General features: G+C 36.2%; 1 protein-coding gene across 2 annotated transcripts in view; it reads left to right on the forward strand.

Annotated features, from left to right (window-relative positions):
• Positions 1 to 26,709, forward strand: part of PDE10A (phosphodiesterase 10A) — a 190,527-nt gene that overhangs the window by 38,463 nt on the left and 125,355 nt on the right. The gene's annotated exons all lie outside the window — the stretch shown is intronic.

Raw genomic sequence — 26,709 nt, forward strand, 5'->3', positions numbered from 1 at the left:
AGTACATTTAGTGCTGTTTAATCTACAAATGGAAAGAAATAACTACAAGTGTTTGTAATGGGGCTCCTTTAGTTATCCAGAGTTACTGCACTAGATACACATATGAAAATACTTCCTTGTTTTCTTTTCTCTTTTAGGTTGGTTGGTTGTGATTCTGTCTTTTTGGGATGTTTTGGAGAGAATTTTAACCACTTTCCACAGAGGTCTACTTTAAAGCTAAAATGATGTGCGTGTCTGTGAAAACTAAATTGGTACACTTCGTTCAGTGCTTGTTAGAGAGGAGGTCTAATCTACTAGTTAGAGTCCCAGCTGCTTCTCTGTAGCTACAGCTCATCTAGAGTTTCTCAGGATTCCCAACTTAGTTTGTCAGTGTGTTCCAGAACTGTCTTGAAACAGTCTTTAGAGATCCCATGACACTTTCTGTGGGTGCTCATAATTGCACAGTAACACCCGTGTGACTGTGTATTATGGTATTTAATTTTCCTTCATGTTTTCAGCCTCCGTTCAGTGATACTTCCATGCAAACAGTTCATTCAGGGACTGATGCCACAATTCACTCCCCCAGCATTGCATCATGAAATTAATTACAGATGACCACAGAAAAAATGCTGTCCAAAATTGACCATAATCTAATAGCAGCCCCACAGAAGCAGACCCTGCATCTCCAAAGAGCCAAAATTAACTCTGAATCCGTATGTGGATCATTCATAGGCAGCTCATTACAAGATCAGTTGTAAATTGTGACTGTGTGACACTTTCAGTTTACTTAGAACTTTTGAGCAAAGGGTAGGGAAAGAACAGGGAATTTTGTTTAACTACTGAAGCTGAGATAGGTATACATGTGTCATATAGAGCCTGCTGTATATATTGCTATTTTATGGTATGTATGTAAATATCATTAGCAATACATACTGCTAAGGATAATATTAAAGAAAATAGAAACAACAGAATAGAATAGCAATATTGGTTAGGCCGAAGAAGTTTAAGTAAAATATAAATCAGTTGATTATCAGTTCAGAGTTAAATGTTAATCCAAAGAGTTTTTAACAGATGTATCATAATTAGACAAATGTTGCTTCTTTTCAGTCACCAAGTGTACAAACTAGCGGATTAGTAACAGGCTTTGGTATTCATGTGCTTAAAAAAAAATGAAGGAAAAAAAAAAAGCAAAGCTAATAGCCAGACAATTACAGCTGCTCAAAATAAAAATGATACCAATGTTATGAATTCTGTAAGCCATGTAAGTAGTGAAGAGGGAAAACACTTTTAAAACACATTTTTAAAAAGGTTTTTATATTAAGTGTTCTTAAATAACCTAAGATTTGAGGAATTTGGGCAGCTCTGATTTCTGTCTTTCATTATTATTATTATCCGTATCTATTAAATGTTTTGGTCTAGTTGGCTTTTAAAAGGTATATGAGAAGATAACCTTAAATAAGGTAATAATATATATTTTAAAAGTTTTTATTTATTATCTAAGGAGTCTAATCAAGCATGCAGCTTTTTTGACAGATTTAATTTGTACTATAACAGTAGGAGTTGATTGTTGCTTACTTATCAACATGTTCTAGGTTTAAAAGGCTAATATTTATTTTTTTAAAAAGTAAAAAATAAAAGAAGCAGCAGTGAATTTCTGGCAATAAAATAATTCAAGTAACTTTAGCCTTCTAAACATGATAGGGATTTTTGCATCCTGATTCAGTAACAGCTTATTTGATCGTTCTGAGTGAAAAGACAAGAGTCAGTCTGTTTGCTTTCATAATCTTGCTTGCTTGATTGACTAATGGAATTTATTCACCATAGATTAATCATGTGAAAGAATTCCAAGAAAAAATTCTAAAAATAAATGAATGGCAGTTAAGATCATAACCATCTCTTGGTTTGTTATACACATGTTTTTCTGGTCAAGCTCGTTACTGTAGTGTTTTAACACAAAGACCTTTTTACGGGTGGGAAAATGAGACATTTAGACCCGTATTGTGAAAGGTAGCCACAAATCTTATGTTCCTAGGCTAGAATGTCTCTTTTGAAAATTCTGGGTTTTTAAAATCACTTTCATAACACAGGGTGAACCTAGATAGAAAACAAACTAGCCCTCTGACAATCCGGCTGAAGAAGTCTCTGATGGGTACCAGAACAAGACATCTGGAATTGCTGGTTCCTACTGAGTGGTTTGACCTTTAGAACTTCCTCAAGATCTCATGGGAAAATGATGTCAGAAGTGGAAACAGAATTTTGTTCTCTAGAGCAAATCTATTTTTATTAACAAAAATGTTATAATTAAGGCTTCATCATGGTTTCCACTCAGAGTTCCTGGTTTAAGTGCTCTAAAACTTAATGCTCTTTAGGTAGCAATTCCCAGGCTTTTTTCTTCTCCCTGAGAATGGTTATTTTGGAAATTTGCATTAATACAGTTTTCTGAGGGAGAGGAGAGACAAGGAATGAGGACAATGACTTTTTTTTTTTTTTTGTAATTAAAGCAAAACTTTGAGTACTTACTAAGGAGATACCTGTTGAAGTGTTTCAAGTTTTGATTTGACTACTACACAAACTTTGAAAGCTAATGTATGTGCTGGATTCACTTTGAAGTACTATTAAGTATATAAAGTGAATAACTAGAGAGCGTCTGCTGCTTACATATTTCAATAACCTTGTGTTTTACAAATGTGTATTTTCATGTTTCACATCTCATGATCAGGCATTGAAAAAGGATAACATTATGCTAATGTGATCTAAAATTAGGTAAGGACTTACCTAATAAAAAAATAGAGTAGTTTTACATATTCTGATTTTTTTAAAAACCTTCCAACTTGACCAACTGCAAAATAGATTTTTCACCATTGGAAGTATGTCTTAAATCTAAAATTCAATTGTGAATCCTTCAGTTGAGTATTTGACATACTGTTAAGTTTGAAGGTAGTGGTGGTTTGGGCTTTTTTTGATTGGTCTTTTTTGTTGTTGTTTGGGTTTTTTCCCCCAAAATGGCAAGTATACTTTATTTTACTATTTCTGAAACAAATTGAACTATTTATCTATAAGTCTGTTTTTCACCAGCTGCAAATGTTTTGATAAACTTGTCTTGAACAGTGAAAATTACAATTAACTGAAAAAGGCTTTTTCTTACACAAGTAATCTTAAGAATTGTCTGTTTGGTATCTAGTTTCAAATTAATGAGTTGAAAATAATTTCAGCCCTCCCAGAAGACTTTGAAAATACTAGATCTTCATGCTGATTGTGAGGTTTATATCTCATAGTGTTTAAAATTATTTTGTCTTCTCTTTATGCTATGACAAGGATGCATATGAACTAAGGCTGCTGACTACTTCAAGGAGAGAACTTTTAACAAACCATAGCCGGAGCAGAGCCAAATAGCCACATTATTTTAATTAAATAATGCTGCAGCTTTTAATTTTAAATTTTAATTGAAAGGCTTTTTCCTCACATGAGCAAAGCCCGAAGGGTTACTCTTTTTCTCCTAACAGCTGCTGACATCACTCACACCTAAATTATGGGGAATTGCATTCCTCCTGCTGATTTAGGTTCTACTGATGCTGCCAATTACAGCAGAGGAAACAATGGAGCCCAGAGACCTGAATGCAAATATTGACAATATGTGATGGCAGAAATTATTTTAATGTTGTTTTTAATGCATTTCTTTGTAGTATAGTCTCTATTTTTGCATTAATAAATGGATACTTCAATTGAGGTCATGTTTTATGTTTTAAATAATAATTTAAAGAGCCTTCATGCTCAATTTCTTGTGATGTATTGGCAACTCTTTCCAAGCATCATGGGCTAGTTGTGTTTCTGTATAGGATGGTGGATTTAATCATAACAATATAAATCTATGGATCAGAGCACAAAATGTATTTAGGATTTAAAATGTATAGTTTCCCAGATTCTCCCTGTAGTTCTGCGCTACTGATGTACATGTGGAGGCTTAGGAACGTCAGTTGAAAAGTAGTAAAGTGTTTTGTAGAGAAACTGCCAGAATTTTTCAAAAGAACTGTTTAGTGCTTCTTCCTTCTAATCCATAGTGCCACACAGTACATGCATGCTATACTCTACACGCACACTGTATGCTCTTTGAAAAATGGATGAAATTTGCTATTCTAAGTATTATTAATCTTAATTTTTCTGTACATAATAGGAACTTTAATACCGTATTCCAAAAATGAACACGACTGTAAAGTCATCTTGTATGAGAAATTTGATAGGTATTTAATGCTGTTTATTTCTCTAAGACTGTACAATATTCATGTCTTTCAGTAGCAGGACAGTTGTTGCTGGATTTGGGGACTGAACATTGTGGTGACGGTAAAAATGTAATAAAACTAAGTTAAGAATATGTGAGTTAGAGGTCATAATTATTATATTTTAAAAAGTGAGCAAAAGAAGTCATGTCCATATTAAGAATACGGCTTCTGTGGTCATCTTGCTGCACTGTAGTTTTTTTCAGACACTTGAACAGCCCCACTGTTAAGGTGGTCTCCAACTTTATATTTGGTAAAGCTTTTTAATTATCCTGTTAAAGACTTAACTCCTGAAATGCACATCCACAGAATACTAATACTTGGAAATGATTTTTTAAAACTGTTTTATGCTATTGATCATTTTAATTTCTAAAAAGTATTTTTATTCTTTTGTGAACGCATTGTGAATTCTGTCGGTAGTGTTTCACAGAACTGATTAATCTGAGACTTAAGAATGCAAGCTGAAGCGGAATTGTTGTCAAGTATAGACTAGGTCAAAGTATAACTTCATATACATTTTTAATGTTGAAAGAGTTTCCTCTTAATAATTAAAATGCATAAAACCAAACATAGTTTTATTTAGGAATAACCTTTGTCTCTTAACATGCTGTAGGTGATAATTTTTTGTATGCAAGTGGGACCATTTGTGTATGAGAAGGTTGATTAGATGGAGCCTAAAAGTGTCTGAGTGTAGTTGAACACATATGCTTAATGCTTAGTGAATTTATATGTTTAACAACAAGCTTTTCGATCCTTGCTTGAGGCTGGGGTCAGCCTAGACTTGGAATTGAAAGTTACTACTTACATGACAGAAGCTTAAACTGAGATATCTTGAATAAAGGACAGCGTTTACAGCTCGTGAGTTGTGTTAACATTTTGGGCTTGGGAAAGCAAGGAGCATACAACTTGGCTAAAGTTAAAAGTTATCTGTACATCACTTCTTTTTCCTGCCTCTAAGAACCTGGCCTTTGCTTGTACTCTATCAGTTAATTATAGTTGCCTCTTAAAACTCTTGTATTTGCTGTGTTCTCTGTTGTATTGATGTAATTGCCAAGGCACGATCCAGAGATGACTTCTTAAATCACGTGGTGATGATGATGATCAGCTAAGATAAATTTCAAACAAGTATGTCATATTGTCATCTCTAAAGTTTTTAGAATCACACAGAAAATACACTTTATAGTACACGATTGTGCTGTATTTATCAACAGTTATCTTTGGTATGTTTCATTTGATGCCCCTTTAGCCTAATGAGGCATCGGATACTATGCACACGGGTGTGGTTACTGCACAAATATTGGATGTCTCTTCTAGTTCCTTAGTGTTCCAGATGTTGGGATCCATGCCAGACTGTGGTTAGCCTCACCTGGAGCAACTCAGTTGTATGTTTGCTTTGCCCCCATTACCAGGTTCCTCTGTTAGAGTTTTTTACATTTCCCAAGTATCCAAGCTCTGTTTGCCCCATATAATAGGCAATAATAGATGTCTATCTGTTAAGGAGGGAGGGGGAAATGGGGGTAACAAAAAGAATATGTAAGGTGAAGGAAAAAGAAAACATGGAATCTAGTGTAAGAGTAAGCAATGTGCATAATCTCTAAAGGACAAAACAGTACCAAACATGCAATTAACTAGAGTTTCAGGGTCTGAAGAGTTAAAATTCCATCTCTTATATAACAGACCATTTATCAGTTTATGGAATTGCTATGCTCTTTTTTAAAGACATGTTAACTTGAACCAAATGCAGGTTCTATAATTTTCACACTCTAAGTATTCCTTTTATTCTTTGTTTTGCATTCAAAAAGGAATAACCTAAAAATTAAAGCTTGTCTCCTGTGTAAAATCCTGGGTGTTTGAAGTTGAATCCTGTTGTCATTTTGTACATGTACTTTCCACTGATTTATATGGAATTGCTGAGCGCTTCTGTTGCAGAAATTGGCCTGAATTCAACTCAACTGCCTCCTCATTGTTCACATGAAAATATTGATAGCTTTAATATTAAAAAATCCTATGTTAAGATGCAAGGCTAATTTATTTTTTGATGTGGTATACCTGTATCATCCTAGTATTTCTTAGCACAGTATATTTTCTGCTCTGTAAAGAGCTGTGGCTTTAAAATGAATGAGTTGGCATTTGAAATCAAGGGTGTGACCAGCTTGAAGCATCCATTAAAAGTGTACGTGAACCTTTGGGAGCTCCTTGGGTCTTGCCACTTGTATGACTCTTCTTACAGAGAGGCCCAAGCAGTTATCGACGTCTGTCTCCCAGAACAGTTCTGTGTGTGTTTGTCCTCACCAGACCTGCAGTTTGAGTCATTACATGCTACTTTCTCAAGGTTGTCAACACATTTGAAAGGCTCATCTGGACACTCCTCAAATGTTTGTTCCCGGCTACAAACACTTGTGGCTTGCCTTGGAATCCTTTTGGATAAACCACAGACACTTGAGCCTGGCATAACTACTTGAAACACGCATGACAAATGTGTTGATTACTTCTACCTAATTGTCACTCAGCTTAAGAAAACAATCCACAAATCAAAGAGAAACCACCAGAACTTGCAGATCTGAAAGTCTAAGGGTTAGTTTGTTTTATTGAGGCTGGAAGGCTGTCACCTTTCAAAGCTCTTGCAGACAAGGCCTTATTGTCTAACTGGAGAAGCAGAGAGGTAGTACTGCAAGGGGAGGCATACCTTTCAGAGAAAATCCTCTACAGCCATTGCTAGGCCCAGTTTTGGATTATCTGTCTCTGTCTTATTTGGGAGGAAGAGCCAACCTTCTGAAAAACAAAGCCAGGTTGAATCCCAAGTGTCGCTCTCCTCTAAAGAGCAAGGCTGCTTTAAAAACGAACAAGCCCTAGGTGCGGAACTACAACATTGCAGTTCTGTGGCTAGATTTCACTAGGTGAAGTTCTTACATTTTCTACTTTAAAATACTTTTAAAAGCTTGCAAGATTTCTTATTTTAAAACTCGACGATGAAAAGTCATCATTGTACAAGAATTTTGATCCCTTTCACAATTTCAGTGCTGCTGTAGACATTTGTGTGTGGGAGTCACTTAAAATTTCTTAGATATGTGAATATGCCTGCTGAAATCAGTAATACTTAAAATTGGACACATGCTGACATGTTTTCAGGTTTTGAGATCTAGACTTCAGCACAGAAAACATTTTTTGAGCAAAAATTTTATTGTGTAAGCATCATCTCATGTGCCTCTCCACTCAAAAGTTGGAGTCTGAAAAAAGCTGTTAGATTTTGCCAGCAAATCTGCTGACAGGTTTATGAACAAACCCAACCCTTTTTCTAGTGTACTAGCACTGGAAATGTTCATGCACCTGTATCAGTAAAACGCTTTTTCTAGTGATGAACAGGCAATGCAGTCTCCTTACAGAAATAAGTGTTCTGGGTAAATATTAAACTCTCAGTGCAGAGATCACTGTGAATAGTACAATCCCTGTGTGTATTTCAGAAAGGTAAATGAGTAAATTTTAACTTTGCACTTTGTCCCTGAAGTGAGCAGCTCAGTGTCATTTTGAACTATGATGTTATTATCACTGTGGACATCCAGTAAGGTACTGGATGATGTGCTGTAGTTAGCCTGGAGCTTCTGGGCTAAAGCCTGTTAAAACAAAAAAAAAAAAAAAAAAAGGCTGAAAAATGGTACCAGATCAGCCAACCACTGAGAACTCTAAAGAATGAGGTAGAGACATTGTTCCAGCAGAATTGAACTTTAATTTATACGGTTAATAGAAGGCAATTAATAGAATTGCATTACTAATGCCAAAAAGTTATTCTCCCTCTGCATAGGGAATGTTTATGTATAGAGAGTTTTCTCTGAGAGTTTATGGTTTTTTGTATGTCATTGTGTTTTCCATATTGAGGGAAAAAGAACTGAAAAACGAACAGGTTGAAATAGAGCTTTGTGGAATTTGACTGCAAATGGCTACAGTTCACTGAGAGGATATAAGCGTGTTCTTCAGTGGTGCTGCATCAGCGTTGGCTGTCCTGGGAAGGTTTTCCCTTAAGGGAAACGTCAGCTGGCAGCACATGGGATGAAAGAGTGCCCGCAAACAAGGCCAGATCTCTTCAGCTGAGCTGACCTAATGTTGTGAAGACTGCCCAAGCAAAGGCAGCCGGCTGGGAATGTTCTGCTGGAGTACTTGGGTTGCTCACAGGAGTCTAGTTGATTTTTTTTTTTTTTTTTTTTTTTTTTTTTTTTCCCTAGGGTGCACAGGGTCTAAATTTCCAGAAAAGTGTAATATGGGCATACAATACAGAGTCAAGTAATACAATATTGTTGGTCTGGAACCTTATCTGTTAGTTGGCAGTGGTGAAGCAAAGACAGAATTGTTTGTTTCAGAAGACATTTTGTTAAGGTGGAAAAAATTAGTTATCAGAACACTTAACAGCTAGTGTTTTTTGTATGATTGCTCTTTCAGTCCTTTTAAAATTGTCTTGAAGCAAGATACTTAGTTTGGGCTTTTAACCTTATAACGTGTATTTCTCTGTGAGAAAATAGGAAGGAATGGATGTTAAGACAATATGAAATTTTATATTACTTAGAACTAAAAACAGTGGTCATAATTGTGAACATCTATGGTATTTTCTTGAAAGTAACCCATCTAGGTAGCTTTACTGAATTTTGTGGAGGTATAAGCATTTTGCCTAAAGAGCGATAGAGGATTCACTACATCTTTATATACCTTATAATATGGCTATTTTCCCATACTAGTGTCTTGTGGGGCCATCTTACTAGTTCAATGAAGATAAAATTATAGGATTATACAGATACTACTGAGTCTGCATAAAAGACTTTCTTTTTTATGTTGCTTTATTAAAGTTTATTTTTCTGCAGACCTTCATGCTGTCACACTTGTTAAAATAATAGCACAGTAGACTCTCTTCTGCCACTTCTGTAGTATTTTCCATGATGGAACGCAAGAATAGCAAAATATTCAGTAATTCCATATACTTGATGTTTTTTTCATAATTGATATTTAAAAGCAAGTACAACTTGGTTATACTAGACTCAAAATTCCTTCTATACATGAAGAATTTTGTCATTTGTTTCTACATCCCTACAGTTGTTTGTCTTGCCAAACCTCACCAAGATCTCTGTGGGTGAAAAATGATTACATGAAAACAAAAATAACCCCCCCAAACCTACATTAGTTTAAAGAGAGCACATGTTTATACTTCAATTTGTTACATTGTTCTCTTAATGTAGTTTGAGTATATTCTAGGGGATATAGTGTTTGTCCAAGTGCATACCTTTCATGCTATGATCTTTTGAGGGATTTCATGCTAAGGAGTAATTTAAGAAATTTGATATGATGAAGGAAACAATTTTTTCCTTCAGTCCATGCTAAATAATTCTTCTAGCTGTGGACATGTCTTATCTTTGGATAAGATAACAATTCATATTATAAGGGGTTGTTAACTTTCTCAGGGCACTCTTTAACCGGGGTATGTTAATCCTTTGTTTTGGCCATTTCAGCTCACATAATTCTTTTCCTTCTGATTTACATTCTTTGTGCAATTTTGGTTTCCTAATGCTTTCCTATTTACATACGTAAAGCTGTTGAACTGAATTACATCAGAATGTCAAAAAACCAGTGTTGCCTTAAGGTCTGAGGGAGTTTCTTTAATGAGATAGGAAAGTTTGGGCATCACATCATTCATCTCACATGGCTGTTGGGAGCCTTAATTTCAGCCATTATTTGCCTAGCAGTTTGAAGACTGGAGAAAACAGTCATGGAAAGTACAGAAATCAATAATAGTGCTTATAAAAGAATGATCAATGGCACGTTTTTGATTGGTGTGGTTGTGGTTTTTTTTTAATGAGAGTATTTTTAGCAGGCATGGTCAAGATCAAGGCCCCACTGTGCTATATAGGATGTTCAACCTGTGCAAAGCAGGAACAGATGCCCTTCTTTTTGCTGACTACAAATGTGATTATCTTTAAGCATGTTAATAGATCTTATTGACTTAATTATACTAAATACCTGAGTAGAAATAGTGTGTAGTTATTGGGATATTACCCTAAAAGTAGAAGTAAAATTTGAATGAAAAGATTTCTATCCGTTTTACAGGAATGAAATTAAGGTGTATAGAATGAAGCAGTGTTTTGTGGTCAGACACAAGAATTAGGAGATTAAACTTTTTTTATTGCTTCTCAGGTTATTGGTTACCAAAGAACTGTTCCTCTTTTTCAGCTTGAAATTTGACTTGGTTGCATAAAATCTTCAGAGTTGAGTAAATAACATGCTCTCCACTCCCTGCCCCCTTATGTAGCTTGTCGCCTAAATGGAGGAATGAATACTCTAGCTACTGATCTATATTTTCTTTCTGTTCCAGTAATGGAGAATATAAAATAATCCCTGTTAATTTTTGGTCTGTTTAAAATTTCAAACAAATTAATGTAACATCTTTTTAGGTTCTATATTAAAATCAGAAATGAAGCAATTTTTGTTCCTTAAGAAAAGTATCCCTTCTCTGCCAGTTTGGTTGTAATTTTTTGACAGGTATTTTGAAACTGTTTAATTTTAAAATCAGTAGTTTTAATCCAGAACTGCTACCTCCTTGTGAAGTTTGGCAATTCTTCTTCAAAGATTGCAGATACAAGTAGTTGTGTTGAAAGATTGACCATGTTTGAACAAGCTTCCTAGCTGTACTGTGCCTCTCCAGTAATCTCATTGGTGGGATTCTGGCAGCTCACACTCTGAACCAGAGGGCTGGATTTTTTTATTCTTTCTGGTGTTTAGGCCAATGTGTCATCACAATTTGCCTCTAGGAGATAGGGATGTGGTTGGCAGAAGTATATTTCTACCACTGACAAGAAATCTAGCCACAGTGAGAAACATCTGATGTGCCCTTCTGTGGGGTTGCCTCTCTGGTGGGTTCAGAGTCTGGATCCAGAGTTCCAGTCCCAAACTGAGCTCTCCAGAAAAAATATTATACCTGTTCTTGTTTCATATTCTGGGGTAGAAGGGCGGGGGGGGGAATACTTGATGAAGTCAAGTCATATGAAAAGCACGAACAGTAACTCCTTCCCTGTAAATAAGTTGAATTCTGGTTTTCTATTATTTTCTAGGAAAAAAACAATATCGCTTTTCTTCTTTCTTCCTCTTCCTCCTTACTTTTGTTAGTATACGATTTAAGTTTAATCTCTTAAATCAACTCATATAAATGACTTGATATTGTATTTTTGCACTGAGATCTTGGTGACTGTCTTATTCCAAAAAAACAAGAGGGGGAGTTGCAAAATACAGATATGAGGTAGGCCCTTTTTGTACCTGAGCAGCCACAAAATGTGACAGATATGGTCCTCAGAGATGATGCACATTCCTTTTTTCATATGTGTCTGTTTTTCTTGGCTAATGAAGCATCTCATCCAGTGTCTTTGTATGTGTGTCATAGGTCTGTAACTACACTTACAATTCATTTGTCAATTGTGTCTTCTAATTGAAATAGAAAGAGTACTGTTTCTTGAGAAATCACACTAAGAAACTTACCTTCTCTAAGTCCCGTGCCACATGGAGACAAGTGATCCCACGTGACGTGATCTTTGATCACTGCCAATAACTTCTGTATTTGTCATATAACTCAATGGGAAACAGCACGCGCTGGAAAACACCAATTCTGTATCCCAGTCCGTATGCACAAGCCTTTGAGTTGAGTGCAGCGGTGCCTTCATCCAAGCGCAGAAATCCATTGGTAAAGGTTAGACGGCAGATTAGTGTCTACATGTGATGTTTCTCTTCAGGTTTCTGATTCAATTATTCTCTCTTTCTGTATCCTAAACCTGATAAAGCAACAACCGGTTTGACCAAAATAAAGTAACAAATAAGAAAACAGAAAAATAAATCAGAATTGTAAAAATCAGATTGTGGTAACTTCATAGATATTCATAACAAATCAGTAGTTATGTGGTAGTTCACTCTATAGACAGTGTTTTAAATGTCAGGATTCTCGATCATAAATTTTTATTCTGTATTTTATGTAGGAATACATTATTGGTATTTAACTAATAAATAGGTCATATTTGGAGAAGAAAGTGTACTACTTGCACTGGAAAATTCCCTAAAATACACTAAACTCACAGTGCATATTTTATTCTCCTACTGGCAATGTTTGCAAAGGCTTAGGATGTGTTTTCATTTAATTTTTCATTTCTGCTAGTGCATTTTAACCATTAAAGCATATCGACTCTTCAGATGAATGATTGTAACACAGACTACACAGTATTATTGTGGTTCAGAAAGTTGACATAACACAAGGAATGGAACTTGAAGCACAGGTTGATTGTATGCAGCAAAACATAACTTTTGATGATACAGTTTATGAAAACAGTATTTTGAAGACACAAAACTAGAATCTTTATTAGAGTGAACAGAAGTCCATGACAGGCTGCCCAGTCCTGGTCTTCAGCAAGGGTGTGTTGTTGGAGCTCTGCTGAATCTTTAGTGAACAAGGTTTCTGTGCAAGTGTTGAACATTTCTCTTTTGTTCTGTACTGATGTTAGTCTGGCTCGCTGCAGTATAAGATGAAAAGTTTTTGTTGGGAAATACCTGGAAACAATTACAAGGGTTGGTCAGGGGTACAAAACCACTAATTTCCACAGATACTTTAACAGCTTCTTATTTTTTCTTGTAATTTATACCTTGTGATGCAGCTTTAGAGGTAGAATAGTGCTTAATTTAAGGAAATTAATCTGAAGGAGGTGACTTTTTCTTTTGCTGTCTGATTCATACACATTGTGTAGGAAGGGTAGGGTAAGACAAATCATATTTTTCTGAGCAATTATATTAATTTTTCAGTTGGAATAAAACTTGGAAAGCAGATGTTTTACTTGATGATTGCCTTCCTGGGTGAGTGTTTTTCTTAGTACTAAATACAAAGGTTCATTTGTGCAATCAAGTTTTAAGCTTGGAGTTGTACTGTATCATAAGACTTGTTTGTGCCTGAGAATAATTTGCTATAATAAATCTTGCTGAAGCTGTGCATTTGAAGAAATAATCCGGGCTGTTTCAATCTTGTTTGCAATAAGAAACTGCACTGGTTCAGAGATTTCCTGGAAGATGCCCTTACCTTGATAAGCTTTTTCATGAGTATATCATATTCCTCATTTCTCTGGCAACTCCCTCTATCAGCTGTGTGTGAAAGGGAGCATTGTCCCCCAACATGCACGTTGTCTTCTCTGAAACCAAATGAGAAGAAGTAGTTCCTCTCTCCTATGAGTGTATGGGGAAAGCAGGAGAAATCTCCGTTAGGATTTTCTGCAGCCGTACACACCGCACTCGGCCAAAGTATAATCTGGGCTCTGTTCTGCAGTCCAACCTGGCTCACAAGTCCCCTTTGACCTCCTCCCTCCCAGTTATACACACCTTCCTTCCTTCCCCCCCTTTTTTTTTTTCCTTTTCTTTTCTACACTGTAGTGGTTGAAGTGCCAGACCCTGCAAACTGATAAGATAAGAACCACATGGTGCATTGCCATAAGCCAGGGGTCCCTACTGGGTCCACTGACGCACGCAGTCCTCCCCTGATGTCAAACAGCTGATAAGTAGCACCTTGGCTCTGGTCCCAAACCTCTGTGCCAAGAGGGAAAAAAAGGCTCTTTGTCTGCAAAAGGCAGCTCTGTTGAGATATTTTTTTAACATCTTGCTGCTTGTCTTGAATTCAGGCCAGAGTTCTGTCTGTTTAAACTATTTAGTATTATTTCTGAATTGTTTGGCAAGAATAGATGTCCGCTCAAAAAAGTGTGTTTAATTCATCATGCGTGATGTATATTTGACTGTACTTGCAGCATCAGACACACAATACAGCGTGTAGTGTTTGTAAAGCATGATAGCCAAGCCCAAGTGACAATGCTGTTTAAAGCTATATGAAGCTTTTCAGGAAGCTAATATCTTACCGTGGAGCAGAACAAAAAAAAAAAAAAAATCACAAATTTAAGTCTAAATCTATGAATAAAAAGGAAGAGTTAGCTGCCCAAATGATTCCATAATAAACATAAAAGAATAGTACTGCTCTTTGAAGTCTTTCGGCTCTTCTATTTTTTCTCTTCATCTTTATAGTCCTTATTGTTTGACCATCAGTATTAAATCATAGTTCCAGTACTTCAGATTTTGAAAGATGTGCTTGTGCTTTGAAAGTGTTATATTTTCTCGTGTTAATTTTTCTTAACAAAATAATTATTTGCTGAATATTGCTGAATGTTGAAACTTTAGAAGATGGGGTCATTATCTTAAATGACTTCAGAGCTTTAAGTTTGCAGTATTTTTGAAAGAGGAAATTGACCGTTTCATAATCATGCTTATGTTTGTATATTTATATAAGCTTTTTGTTTGAAAATGATACATTTATCTTTTTATAAATGTTTCAAATGTGCATTAATTTGCAATTTTTATGTATATATTCTTTTTTTTTTTACACTTCAGTGTACTTGTAGATGTGTTCATAGGAATATACAGTGATAATTTATTTTACAGTGCTGTAAAGCCAAATCCAAATCAGACATGCCAGGATGACCTAATTAATCAGCAACATCAAAGGCTTGGGTAGCCGCTGCAGTGGCTACTGTTGTTGAAGCCCCTCTAAGGCTGCTAGAGGTAGCCTTGAAGTGTTGCTGCCACACATAGTGAAGCAGTGGCAGGATAACACTAACATGGTTAGCATGAGCTAAGGATTCAAATCCTTATCCAAAGCTTTTTGGACTAAGGGGATGCTTCAAACAACTGTTGGGTCTCTACTTTTAGTGATACCTTAACTGAAGACGGTATGTCCGTGTTGTGAAGTGTGGGGTTGGTGCTAACTTCAACATGTCTTTTTCAGTGAGAACATCAGCGTATGTGGTATATGTGCCATCTTACAGGTGTTATATAGAAATTATTAAAATATTTGGACTCATTTTCAGTTTCTTTGTGTATAAAGCCATATATCTTACTTGTCATCCATTTGTAGAACTTCATTCATTTATCATAGACCATAAAAATTGCCTCAGAAGTGCATGTGTGTCTGTCTGTCTGCGTATGTTTAAAATGCCAGATGTGAAAGTCTGCTGCAAAACAGCTTTTCATAATTGGAGAATGATGCTAGCTCTCAGTGCTGCTCAAAGTACTGTTTTGGGTATCTGAAAATATAACTTCTCTTGGGGCTGGTACTCATCTGGCTATGTAGGTGATGCTTGCAAAATTCAGCTGATCAGGAAGAACTTGCAAGATTAGTGCCTCAGTGGCTCTGAGTTGGATTGGAAGCACAGCATTAAACATGCTTCATTTCTGTAAGGATTGGATACATAGGTGTGTCAGAAACTTTGGGACTTCATATTATTTGTAGTTTATGCAGTCTAATTTTAAGATAAGAATACTAGATAAAGTATTATTGTGAAAGACTATGTTCCTTTTCAAGTATGTAGTTGTTTTGAGAGATATCTAACTTAACCTGAAGTGAAATTGAGCATCATGTCATCCATTATAAGTTTTCTTTCTGGCTGCATGAAATCAGAATGGAGTGGTTTATATTATGTGCAACTCTGACTTTTTGGGGAAATTATTTTTTAGAAATAAATTATGTAGTGATTTTCACCAATATAGAGCGTTTTTCTCCCATCTCACATGCAAAATAATTGGGCATTATTTTGTGATTAATATGGGAAGGATTCTCTTAGCTCTCTTCCCCTTCTCAGTCTGATTGTTGTATACTTACTTGTTTGTCAAGAAAAAGTCCATCAAAAGTGTTTTGCAGATCCTCTTTATGGAAAAGAAGGGAGAGGCATTCCCTTAGTCCTCTGCTGCTTGTGGTTTCTAGAAACTGTGTTTTCTGTAGAAGCCTATTAAAGAGACTGCATTATGAAGCATGACTTAAAAGGCTGGTTTTGAGTTAACTATTGACAGCAAAAATAATATAAAATGAGAGATCCAAATATTGTACACATACTGGTATATTTTAAAATTGTCATATTTAGAGAACCTTTCTCTGACAAATACGTTCTGCTTAAAATTTGCAAGAGGAAATACAGGTAGACACTGTAATTAATAGACACCAAATCTCACCATCCAACTTCAGCAGGATGATGTTTCACCCTAGGGATTCAAGGATGATTATCCTGAGATAATTTTGGAAAGAATTGCAATTATTATTTTGAAGTCAAAAACATTTCACTAGTCCTCAGTGGGAAGCTGTCATACATAGTATTAATTTCCTATGTAATGTGACTCTAAATACTTTATACTCGTGAAATGTTAATGTTTATAAAATAGAAAATAACTTAAATTCTCAGTTTATCAGTTAGCATCATTTTAATAATAGCATGAAAAGATAATTATGTTTTAATGTGAGTAATTATATAATTTTGGTCCTTTAGCAATTTGGAGGCTGGAATGGATTTCATTTATAGTCAGCAGCATGAGCTCATTGTCTTTAAGCGAAGCACCAGGCTCCGTACTCTTCTTTTGCTTTTTGCTATAATGATTTTTGTATTGCTTATATTACTTAAAATTCATGAAATAATTTTCTTCTGAGTAAAAGCAACTTTAAAACAGATTCTGAATCTCTCTGATCAAACCCTTTTTTGAATAATTCAGTTATTTAAAAAGACAGGTTTTTGTGGGAAGCATGGTTTAGTAATATATTTGTAACATTCTGAATGTTTTATAATCTTAATAGAGGACAAACAGCATGGCGTGAAAGGAGGAGGATGAAAGTTACATTATGCAGAGTAACTGGAAAAATGTCTTACGCTTCAAACAAGAAATCAGAAATTGTGAGATCTAAAATGTGTTATAGCTCGTGTGAAAGAAACCCCAAGATGTTCCTTAGAAGAAGCCTGGCCATTAGAGCCAGAGGGAAGTTACAAATGAATTGAGCAGTTAAGGCTGAACTAATGACAGCAGAAAGGTTAACTGTGAACAAACATTTTATATAGCTGTATTAATATTGCATAATAGGAGTATAGCAGGTGAGGAACATTTCTTGAAGTTAGATACAGTAGGGTTTGATGGAATTCTGGATCTCTTTATTTGAGGAGCACGTTCTGTGGGGGCTGCCATCTTCTTTCTGGTCCGTATGGGGTTTTGGTTCCCTCCTGCTGCTGCTTTTTCCCAGAGCAAGCACCGCACGCCTGCGCCTGTGGCAGGCCGTGCTGTATCACTGTCCCGGGCAGCGAGAAGAGCTGCTTCCTGTGAGCAACGTTTGTGGCACGATGAGACTGTTTGGGAATGGGTCAGATGTTTTCCCTCCATGCCCTGGTGTGCTTCCTCTGTGCCTCCGAGAGGCATTCCCAAATTCTCAGCCCTCAGGCATTCAGAAGGGAAACCAATAATAGCTGTCCATCATTATTGTGACTTGGATGTGGTAGTGGACTCTGTGATGACATGCTGAACATTTCTTGTGCCCTTTTTTGCTCTCCTCCTTCCTTCTCCTGTACCATTTCAGGCTTTTCTCCTTCTTGGTTTGAGAGCTGCTATGGTGACCTATAGAACTTCATCTCAGCTTTAATGCTGTTCTGTGCGTTATCACAACTGAAATGGGGAATTCTCACTTAACTTATTATAATGGGATTACTTTACAAAATGAACAGTGTTACACAAAAAATAATTATTAGTCATTTGGTCTTGGACTTGACAGCACATGCAAATCTTTTCTTGTGCTACATATATTTCGTATCTTTCATGGAAGAGGGTACTAATTTGATCTTGATTTAGAGCAGAGAGAAAAACTTAAAGGTTTTCTCTTATTTTATGTTTCTGTGCTGTTTACTGTGTAACTGAGTCCTTATTTTGATCGCCTCTATTGTGTAACTTTGACTCTATAAAACTAAGGATTTAACTTTAGAAGTATTGTAATAGAAAAAATGAAAATTCTGACTTTATGTTTTTACTAATTGCAGAAGTCTGGGCAGGAAACAATTTAGTTGGGAATAGAGGTGTATCAAGCAGGCCTGATGGAAGGGATACTGAAGTGCACATTTGGAGTGCATTATTGCTTCTGTTCTGATACAAAATGATGGATGTAACTGTAAAACACGAGTTTCAGAGAAAGCAGGTATGTTTTTGCATATGATCGTGGTGGACTTAGGCAGGCTGCCAATGCTTATAATCCAGCTGTTCAAAATAACATTCAGCAAGGTGGGTGATGTTTTGGGATGGTTAGTGCTCTATAGAAGGCTCAGGCCAATCAGCAGCAGCAGCTGAATGTGCAGTCCCCTGATGGCTGGGGTTTTTTCACTGGATGGCAAAAATACTCTTTCTGCCTTTACTAACTTCTGAAGAAAATACCTTAAAACAGAAAGAGGGAGTAATAGGAGGTTTCACTTCAAAATAAGGTGAGAGGTTACAACTGCATGGACTGGAGGAATGGAATGTGTGGATTAGAGGAAAGCAGTGATGGGACATTTGTTGCCTAGAGCCTCTAGCTGTTGTTTTGCACTGCCTGCACATTAAAAATAAAAGTTTTGGACACCCATGATTTAAATTAATTTAAACTGACAGTTTTCCTTTTATCACTTGAAAGCCAGGATGTTATTACAGTACTTTATTATAACTTGGTATGAATTATCCAAATACATACAATTCTTTCTGTCCACTAAGCAGTAGGATTTACAAAAGAACCTAAGTCAGGTTGCATGACTGTCAAAGAAATAGATGTTTGTTAGGCTTCTAAAGGGCTGTACATCCTTTAAAAAAATTGATAAAGAGCCTGCCATCTTTATGTTAGGGTATAATCACTGCAGATTTGGCTGCTTGTCCTTTACTGTTTTCAAGTCACAAATTAAATCCCTGTTATTGTCATAGTATATGGTGTTTGCTGAAAGCATCAAGGTACTTTCTTGTGAATGTGATATCTGTGGGAACAATTTTGTTTTTCCAGAAGCATTGAGATTTCCCTTTAGTGTAAGGTTTTTTTATTCGTATGCCTGTCTCATCAAAGAGGATCTTTCATTGACAATGTATAATCTTCTGCAGGTATAAAATTTGATATTATTTATAAATGAATTCACAAATCTAGACATAAACAAGATTTGTTCTATATTTCTATTTAATACAATACAGCTTTAGAAACATTCGTATTTCAGACTGCATTGGTTTTACTAATTATACGTCTGCCTTTTGAGGTGAACTGGAAAGAAGGAAAACTTGTCGCTGCTCTCAGAGTTTATAGATGATCTGAAAAATCACTAGGCTCTGAGTATTTTCATTACATTGTTTTTGGTCAAGTAGCACTGAAAATCTGGACTGCATATGGCAACATTACAGTCAACTCCCATTGATTTAAGTGAAAGTTAATGGGAAGGCTTTGAACTTATAAAAATGAGATTTTCAGAAGGCCCCTCACACACCATTTAAAAAACTGTATTCCTCTTATGTGTGTTATGTATTTTCATGCAACTCTGTGTATTACTGAGGACTGTACTGGGCAAACTGGTAGTTTGACTGGTGTTGATGCCTCAGGATAGATTTTTGTGTGTATAATAATGTGGAAAGTAGAAGAAAAGGATCGAAAGAAATCATTGTCTTCTGTTTTTTTACAAAGTAGTGAATTAACTAGGGTAGGGGAGTCGTTGAAGCCTGGGCTCATTCTCATTAGTACACTTGACAGCAAAGCAAAGTAAGAAAAAAGAATGAAAATTGATCTCTGCCATGCCAAGCGCCATTACAGGTGCTTTTTATGTTGCAGCAAAGGTTTGAATTTTGTTGAGCCTTTTTCTACACACAAGACCAAAGCCAGCATCTACAATTTCTGGATAGGGGCAGACTACTCTGTAACTTTGTAATCCAGCTGGTCTGGTCACTGCCTGCAAAAACATTTCTTACTTCTGTTGTTAGTAACAGCATATTGTTAAATTAATGGAGATGAGTGCTTATGAGCAGCCAGTATTTTATCTGTACTATTTGTTTGAGAATGTGGCAGACAGACAGTACTTGAGGTGATTAAAAGGACCTGACACAAATTGCATTTGCAAATGTTTATGCAGGGTTTGTAGAGCAAAGTCATCGCATACACGAGTATAAATACTGTTAGATGTTGTCTTAGGAGTTGTAAATAATATATAAGGTTTCTGGTAAGAGACATTGATGTTGAAGTATTCCTTATTTGATATAAGTGTATAGCTATAACATTAAGAATAAAATACTTTCCTGAGTTTATCTTTCAGTGTCAGGAATATTATAAGCTTTTAAAGCTACATGAGTTTATTTCGTATAATGAAGTAGTAGTAATTTGAACTCCTCCAAACTTAGAGGAAAACAAAGTGCAGGAATCATTTAACCTCTCTGTTTCTTTGATATGATAATAATATTGATATTCTTGAATGTCTGTGGGTTTAATTAATTAATGTTTATAGCACTTCAAGGTGATATTTAAATGAAAATAAACTATTTTTAGTCAAACATAGAAAAGCTATATTTCATTTTTAAGAGAGCTTTATGCTTTATTTTGAAATAACAAGGCAGTAACTCTAGGCCCTAAAAATTAAAGTTTACCCATTGTTTTTTACAGCATGATAGAGTGAAATATAGGAAATGCAGGAAGACAAAACTTTAAGAACTAGTTATTGCTTATGACAAGATTCATGTTGTTTAAAAAGGAGTGACATTAAAGAGTATACAAACCTCTGCAACACCATTTTTTCTGTCTTCAGAGGCAATCTATTTTTTGCAAAGAAAAGCTGAGGATGTTTTGAAGATGCTGCTTCTAATAAATCAGTCATTAAACAGAGAAGACACTTCTCTTAATTTCAGTATCACTGTTCTGAAGTAGAAAACAACTTTGAGCATCAAGGCACCATGATATTGGCTGTATTTTTGTGACTGAATATGCTGCTGCTGTATTTTTTATTCTAATTAACATGTATTTTTCACTATGCTATTTAAGAGAAACTAAGACATACAAAAGCACGGTGAAATCAGTGCTCAAGCGGACATAGAGTTGTGTGTATCTTTTGATGCTTTTACTCTGCTGTTCTATCTGATTGAACAGAAAGAACACTTTCACTTTTAATGTTCCAACAAACATGCCTCTATTCCGCCAAGCTTTCACTGTATTCAAAACAGAGCCAGATTTTAGTATACTGAATTAAACTGTTTAGTTGCTTTCTGATGCTCCCCAAAATGAGCTGTGTGTGTTCCTACTACCTCATCTCAAATCAGAAGTTTTCTGAAATGGGTACACTCTACAGCTACCAACTTCTTGCTGTGATCCACAATAAAAGCTTCTGCTATGTTAATACGAGTGAACATATTTCTGATTGTTCTTTCACTTGCCATGATGTAATCATTACACCAGCCCACAATATTTCCATTTCTACTGTGGTTTTTTTTTTTTTTTTTAAAGACCAGACATGGGGGTGGCCTTCTCCTGCCCCCTGCTCCGTCGGCTGTGAGATTTTGGGGGGCTGCTTGCGTGTGGCTCGGGGGGTACCGCAAAGTGACAGGCTTGCGCTAGTGTGCAGTTGCCAGATTTTAGTATACTGAATTAAACTGTTTAGTTGCTTTCTGATGCTCCCCAAAATGAGCTGTGTGTGTTCCTACTACCTCATCTCAAATCAGAAGTTTTCTGAAATGGGTACACTCTACAGCTACCAACTTCTTGCTGTGATCCACAATAAAAGCTTCTGCTATGTTAATACGAGTGAACATATTTCTGATTGTTCTTTCACTTGCCATGATGTAATCATTACACCAGCCCACAATATTTCCATTTCTACTGGGTTTTTTTTTTTTTTTTTAAATGACCAGACAGGTATGTCACACGTATGTACTACTTTCTAACCATAGTTGTAATGTTTCAGTTAATATTTTTACTTAATAGTGCCAATGAAATCAGCTTTATGCATTTTTTATAATAGAATAAGCAGACAAATCTATAAAACTATCACATGCTATATTAGTTTGACAAGCATAACTATGTATCCTTAGTAATAAGAGGAAGTTAATCCTGTGGTAGTTTTCTATCAATTTCGTTAAAGCTCCATCAAGGGAATAGTTGTTCTAGCATGTGTGTGTAATGGTTGTACAGTAACTTTCTGAAATAGTGGCCTCCTACAGTGAAAAGTTTGAATTTCTCTTTTTTTTTTTTAGAGGGTGTGTGTGTGGAGGGTAGTGAAGGGGAACACTAGGTCCTGAGAACAAAAGAACTGTACTTTGTCTCTGGATTTGCAATGTTTATGGCTGTAACTGCAGAACATCTTTCCAGCATGGGCATCCAAAACAGGACCAGGGTGTTCCCCCCTCTGCCAGCAAAGTGCTGCAGTCCCTGTGCTGGAATACTGTGCTCTTGGCTCTGTCACTTCTCAATGTCTGGAAGGACTGTGACCTGATTCAAAAACTTACCTCCCTCCTTTGTCTGCCTCCAAATAGAGCTCCTCACTGCATGCTGGTCAAGGCAGTCTGCAGGGATTTAAAAGATGTTAGTTTAAATAGCTTTTGCTACAGAGGATGATGATACTACACATCCTACCTTCTCCGGAGGTGTTCCTGCTACTGGGCTGTTATATCAAGAGGTGGTTTTGATTGTTCCTGTTAGCTATGTTAGCAACATACTGACCACATCCATAGTTTCAGATTCTTCTTTTGCTGAAGAAAAGCTGCAATTTCTAATCCACACATAACTCTGCTCATAAATCTTTGAGTAGACAGGGAAAAATGGATTGAGTTTTAATCTTTTTATTTTTAAATGATAGTTTTTACTAACAGATTTCTTAAAGTTTTAGAAGTTTACAATGAAATATGTAAGTGCTCAGCTGCTCAGCAAGGAATGCACAAAACCATTCTTGAATGGCAGTTTTGACTGCAGTGTCTGTGTCTCTTGGGTGGCATCTTCAGCTTGAATAGGTAGCCTGCTTATGTTGAAAAACGCTGCTTGATTTTGGTTTATTTTTTCTTTGTCTGACTCTAAGGAAGCTCAGTTGTGGGGTTTTTTTTGTCTTTATGAGACCGTGCTGCTTGTAACATCTTTTTCTTTATGGTTTGCCAAGTAAATTGATTAGTAAGATCCAGCTCATTCCTGTGCTTCTAGTAAGGAGAAGTTAAAAAGACAAGCACATGCCTGAATATTGCATAATAGAGTAGTTTTAAATGGCAGGAGACGTCGACTCTCACTGTTCACTTGTAGGTTCTGAAAAATGCAGCTTTGTTGAGATAAAAGTACAAACTTGTTAGTTCTATTAGAAAGATTGCGAGTTAATAATTCATTTTGCATTTTTCAGAATTCTTGGTAATGTAAATATTAAGTGGTATATGATTTTACTGTGACTGGAGCTATTTGTTTACATTCTTCTGTAAACAACCAAAAGTTGGGGTTTTTTTGGTGCTGATTATGAATGAAAAGAAATTTCAGGATGTTGGAATATTTATGTTTCTCCAGAAATTCTACTTTCCAACTGCTTCTAAGAAGCTAATGAGTTAGATTTGGATATTTTTAGTAAGTATTTTGTGTATACTGAAAAACCTGGTACCAATACATTTCTTGACAGAGAGAAGATCTTTAGCTACTAGGAGGCAGCAAGTCCAGTACTAAAAATTTTTATTCAATACCTCCAAAATTCTACCTAAGCGGAGTTTAAGGTAACACAAAGATAGGATGCAATCAGATGGGATGTCCTCACTACTCTCTTTACTCCCAGGGAAGATGTCTACTGAAATCAAACTTCTTTGATGCATCAGCTTTCAGAAGGATGGATTTTTCATGTAATTCACCTCATAATTGCTCAAAAGTTTGCAAAAGGTGCAATTGGGGGTGGAAGATGAAGCAGCACTGTCCCTTTTGGTGAAAATCTGCTATTAAATGAGTTTTAAGTGATCATAGGAAAAGCTATAAGCGGAAGAGTTTAGAAATTTATATCAAAGAGAAGCTTCTTTTTGCCTGCAGACCTTTTGAAAAACCCAACCTCCCTCTGCCCGAAGATTCCACAGATTGTGGAATTGCCTTCCCAGGGAAGCAGACGGGGAGGTAAAGGGACAATGGCATTCATCAGTTCCAATTTTAGAATAGCTAGATTGTCCTTGGTAAAACATCGTTCTCAAAAGAGATACTAGTCATTGACCAAGACTTGTGAGCCTTGCTCTTACACTTGTAAATGACCATTTTAAATCAGGGGGTTGTAGAGACACTCGCATTGGCTTGTTGTGTTGCAGGTGTCTGGAGAGGTTTTGTTTCCAAGGCTGTTCAGGCAATTCCTTTCACAGTTTCCATCAGTTTTTTTAAAATTCATGTTTGTTATGTGTATAGAAGAAGGATCATATATTCTATCTTCAAATCAGACTTTCAAGGTTAGGAGACCTCTCCTTTTGTTAAAAATAATTGTTCAAAGGAGCTTCATAGAGTAGACTACATAGAATAAAATAGCTTGCTGTTATAATTGTTGACATGGAAACAATATGCAATAGTTATGACAGTGTTGTACAAGGAGCAAATGATCAGAAAACCTTTTTTTTTTTGTTTCCTGCATCATCTTGTTTTTGCAGATCAGAAAAGCTGAACAGCTCAAGTTTTGTGTGCAAGAGACACCTAGTAATCTTCGGTATTTTTTGTAATACAATAGGTTCATACTCTGTCAAATGAGTTGTGATGTGAGTTACTTGTTTATTGTATCCAAAAAGTGAGTTAGCTGATCTCTTCTGTATGCTTTATACTTACAAGTTAAAGTGTAGCTACATGGCCTCTCAGTTGGTATGCTTTTATTCTTCTATGTTTTAGGCTGTGATTTGCAGTCATTGTAAGCCAGTGGAGATGGACAATGTTTCTGTAAGAAGACATCCTGCCTTCCCTCAATCCTGGCTGTTTATTCCCACCCTCATACTGCCCACTCTTTGCTACAACATAAAGCTTCATGCAGGTAGACAGGATGACTTGATTGTAGCAAAACCTGTTACTTTGGGGGTTGGGGTGTTTTTTTTCTCCCTGGTCAATTTTGAGCTTGTTTCCTTGTGGATTCCTCATTCCAGTTCTGTGTGGTGCCTACCCACATAGAAGCTGCATTCCATTACCTCCTGAATACAGTCTTTGTACTCTTTCTGACCTGTGTTCGTCCTCATGCCCATCAAGTTTGCTTCTGTCTTCTATTTGTGCTTTCTCCCAGCTTTACTCTGCCCTTTTATCCGTGATGAAGGAGTGGTCATGGATGGAGCCCTGTGACCTTTTCCTCCTGATAATATATCCAGTATTTCTTGAGCCTGCCTATCACAAGAGAAGACAACTGTGCCTAAAAACTTTGAGTCAATGCATTTTTCATTAGCCCTTCTCTTGCCTCTGTTTTCATTCATTTCACTGCTCTCAGCCAATCCCATGCAATTAAAAATACATACAATTAAGATCTCCGCTGCTGTCATGCTAAGCACACTAAACTTCCTTATGAAAATATTTTCTGCTTACTGACCTCAGTAAGCTTGAATATCTTGCAGTATGTGTGTCACTGTCTTTTGAGCATAAGCATTACAGGATTTCTTGTTTACTGGAAAGACGTGCTGGGGACTCAGATGAGTTTGACTGCCAGGTATGTTCGTTAGCTTGTGAAGTAACATGAACAAAGCGCCAGCACTGTTAAGTCCCCAAAACTGCTGTTAACAAAATTACTAACCCATTACCCTGTAAAATAATGTGACAGGGGTTCTAAAGGAGAAACAGAAATGTACTGTCGTTTATGACTGCTTTTTATTATTGATACAACATCCTTGAGAGACATCCTAGTGCCTTTTTTCTTGCAGTACAGCATGGAATCACTTTTTTAAATCTTGGGTGCGCTGGGTTTTTCTCCAGATCTTTCATGTCACTGTCAGTTAAATTGAATAGTATTAAAATTTATATTCTCCAACCTACAGAAGTTGCAGTCTTGGAGGCTTTCCCAGAGTGAATCTGAAGGAGTTTAAAAATGTTGAAAGCTACCTATTTGTTAAATTTTTATATTTTGTCTGATTAGAAATTTTTGAAGTTCTTTTGTTTACTTCTCCTTTGCATATTTTATGATACATCTTTTAACTAGCTACTTTTGGCAGTGGATCAGTCTGCTCATGTGCTATCAATGTGATTTTTAGGTATGTTTTCAGAATTTATCTTTTGTCTTTACATGGTTTTGTAATGGGCCTACTACAGCCTCATGAGAACTGTTTCAGTTGGTCTACGTGCTGGACAGAAATCAGAATCTCAGCTCTCAGAACTGTAAGGCACTAAGGTGAAAATTTATGACCAGCCCAGTAGAAATATGCCTTAATTTCCTGTATTAGAGTGTCTGTCTTAAGTGGACATCTTGATAGTTTTAAATTGTTTTCTGAATGTAGTCAATGGTCAAGTTCAAGTAGGCTTTAGATAAAATCAGGTTATTGCAAAGCTGAATTACATTGAAAGATGAAATGATTCTAGTAGAACTTCTTTCTCATTGAGTACTTTATAATCCTTGCCTGTGAAAAGTTTAGATAAATCTTTATAGCAAAGACACAGCGTGAAACATCCATCCTGTGAACGTGGGAATGT

The sequence above is a fragment of the Calidris pugnax genome, unplaced genomic scaffold, assembly GCF_001431845.1.
Source record: "Calidris pugnax isolate Ruff unplaced genomic scaffold, ASM143184v1 scaffold24, whole genome shotgun sequence".
In the NCBI taxonomy this organism is placed as follows: domain Eukaryota; kingdom Metazoa; phylum Chordata; class Aves; order Charadriiformes; family Scolopacidae; genus Calidris; species Calidris pugnax.